The sequence below is a fragment of the Lontra canadensis genome, unplaced genomic scaffold (genome assembly GCF_010015895.1).
Source record: "Lontra canadensis isolate GAN:19392208 unplaced genomic scaffold, GSC_riverotter_1.0 scaffold8, whole genome shotgun sequence".
NCBI lineage: Eukaryota > Metazoa > Chordata > Mammalia > Carnivora > Mustelidae > Lontra > Lontra canadensis.
In genome coordinates this window covers 36,703,014-36,706,381 of record NW_022631002.1, presented here as the reverse complement: position 1 = coordinate 36,706,381, position 3,368 = coordinate 36,703,014, and positions in this window count along the sequence as shown.

The window sequence follows — 3,368 nt, the reverse complement described above, 5'->3', positions numbered from 1 at the left end:
TTATGAAAATGTGACTCATAAACAAGAGAAATTTACTTCTCATGTTCTGGAGGCTGGAAGTTCAAGGTCAGGTGCCAGCAGGGTCAGCTTCTGGTGAAAACCTGCTCCCTGGTTCATACATGGCTGTCTTCCCTATGTCCTCGCACGTCAGAAGGGGCAAGAGAGCTCTCTGGGGTCTCTTTAATAAGGGCACCTACCCCTTCATGAAGGCAGGGCCTCCCCAAGGTCCCACTTAATACCATCCCATTAGGGATTAGGATCTTAACATACGGATTTGGGGGTGGGCACAAACATTCAATCTATAACTGAAGGTTATGGGTGTTGGACATGGTCAACCACAGGGGAATAATTTCATTCCATTCTTGTTTGTCTTGCTGTCTCATTGTGTGTGGACATGATTTCAAGGAGCCAGAATGGAAGTCCTGTGCTTCTGGCCCTGTGGGTGGGTTCAGAGGAGAGCTGCCTGCTTGTGCTGCTTGCACCCCAAACCAAACCAAGAACTTTTTCATAAAGCTGAATCTTGAAATGCATCAGAGGGAAATGCGTCTGCAAAGAAGGGTCACTTTGTGTCCTGAAGCAAGTTCGCATCACACGTAAAGTGCCGTGGATCGTGTGTGTCTATAAACAGACTGCTTCAATCGACTGCTGCTTTCTCTGGGAAGGAGACTCATGTCAAGTGGGAGTCCAGCTCTGTCTCCTGGGTAAATGTTGGGACTAGAGCTCAAGAGACAGATGTTGGTCTGAACTGAAGGGACAAGGCCTGCTGGTGGTGGGCACCTCAATGGGCACCTAAGAAGTGACAGCAGCGGCTTATTTAGATCATTCTTGGGGGAAATCAAGGAAATGAGGCCTCTTAGAAACCCCTGCCTCTTATTATGATTTTGTGTATGTGTTGTCTCCTCCCTTAAACCGTTGAATCCTTAGAGATGGGGGCTTTCTCTGACATTCGCTCATCCCACATCTGCATGTAATTGGTATTTAAAACATGCCTCGTGACTTGTTGGATGCGTGGTTTGGAGCCTGGAGGTGTATGTCTTCTTCCTTTGCAGTGCCCAAGGCAAATGACTGAACTTCTCTTTCAGTTTTTCATCCATAAGCTGAAAACAATCATGCCTTCCTTCCTTCCTTCCAGGGTTCGTAGAGATAATAGGAGCTGACATGCGCTAAAGCAGGGCACAGGGCCGGCCACCTGACAAGCACCTGATGTGTCTTAGCAATCATGTTACTAGGTTGCCCCAAGTCTGCCCCAAGGTCCGAGACAGAAGAAAGATTCTTTCTGGGGAAACTGACTGGGGGTGGGAAGCGCCATTTGGCTGACTCTGTTGTGTATTCTGGAATGATGGCTCTCTGGAGAGAAAACACTCTCTTTGTGATGGTTGAAGAGGCATTGGTCAGAAGCAGAAGGAGTGCCACCAAAAGCCAAAGTGTTGGTCTTGGTCAAACAGTGAGAGACAGCTCTAGCTTAGTCCTCTTGTTCTCAGGGCACAGCAGAAAAGTAACTATCTAGCCAGCTGTAGTAGAACCAACAATTTAGTCACTTGGCTTCGGTTGGGTATGTCAGGTAAAGAATGCGAACTAAGTAGCAGCTCGGCGTGACCTGAGGGTTGTAGGAGTGAGTGTCTTGGTTTCTGTTCCAGGGCCGTGTTGTGGGGTGGCTGGGATTAGGGAGCATGTAACGCCTCAGATGGTGGGCGAGCCTGCCTCTGCCTCTGGCTTGGGTAGTGTGCCTCTTTAGGCCAGTGATCTGCCCTTCCCAGGGCTCAGTTTCCTCATCTGTGAAATGGGAGTAAAACCACCACTTCACAGACCTTGTTAGATGATAAGCCACAGGGTTGGAGGGGCTGTGCAGGAGCTGGCTGTATGCCCCAGGCAGATTCTCTGGCCTCTGCTTTAGCTTTCTCCTACCACCAGAGACATTTGGAGGGCTGTGAGCTTCCAGGTATAGAGCACTTAGAACAATGTCTGGTTCATAGAAGTCCTCAGCAAAGGAGCTCTGTAATGATTATAAGTATTCAAGGAAGGGCCCAGGTCTGTCCTAGCCCAGAGATGAGGTCAATCCGGGGCACAGCTGCGGACTGGGGAAATCTGCCTGGGGACCCCCACTGAGCTCTCCATGCAGAAGCCAGACACTCTGACTAGACGTTCAAGGTTGTAACAGTCATAAGACAGAACACTTGGTTTTGGGATATCAGGGTGCAGAGGTGGTCTAAGAGTAGGGAAAGGTCCATATATCTCCCTGAAAAGAAGGTCGGGTGCTATTATGCTGCCTTCATGGGAGAATAGACTTGAGGTTCTTAGCAGGGTCACACATGAGGTTAACAGTAGAACTAGGATCTTAACTTGCCTTGTGAAGCCAGTTAGCCTTTTGGTGTGTCTCTATCCAGATCCTTGGTGCAGGAGTGGTTTCCCCTTGGTGGAGCCAAGCCCTTCCTGCCAGCTCACCACCCTCCCAGGGAAAGCTGAGGTGTCTTGTAGCCCATTCCTTGAAATCACTGTGCCTCCAGCATTTGCTTCCCAGGGACCTTGTTCTCTGGGCTTCATGAGCCCCTTGGTGTAGGCTGCTGAATCAGGCCTCACATGCCCTCTTTAGCTGTTTCCTGTAAGTACCAGAAACACAAATTTCTGCGTGTCACACTCCTTCCTGACCTGGCAGCCACACCCTGGAGGCCCTCCCAGGGCCCAGGCTTCCCCTGGATACCTGTGGCTGGATTTATGGCTTTCATCCCTGTCACTTCAGGCTGGAGGCAACTCTGGGCAGCTGCACCCATGCCAGGATTTGCAGTGACCCCACAAAGAATGGTTCGCACAAGGGCCTCTTATATGGCAACTTGGACGGTCTTTTCTCTGTTTTTAGATTAATGGCAAAGTTCAAAATGTTGCTGGGTAAATTCTAGGTGATCTTCTAAGCATCTAGACATTTCTCAGACTCTGAGGAATGTGTAGATTTAAATACATTTAAAGTTTCCCTTAAAAATGTCTCCTGCCTCTCCCCTGGTACTTTCTGTTTCTTTAAAACGGGACAAAGGCCTCCTTCATGTGTAATTCCTAACCTGGGGGAGACACCTGGGCTCTTGAACTGGGCATTTTTCAACATCTGCTTCTCACGAGGGACTGGGCTTGGGCATCCCTTACCCAGAAAGGAAGGAAGTCACAGTTGAAGGGGAGAGAAATTGAGAGGAAAGCCACCTTGCAGCCTTATTCACAATCGCCAAGATATGGAAACAACCCAGGTGTTGGTTAGAGGATGAACAGATAAAGATGTGGTACACACCTCTGCGCCTTGACCCCAGTCTAGCCTCCTGTTCAGGCAGGAGAAAGAAGGCGAACCTGCCATTTGTGACAATGTGGATGGGCCTTGATGGCAGTAC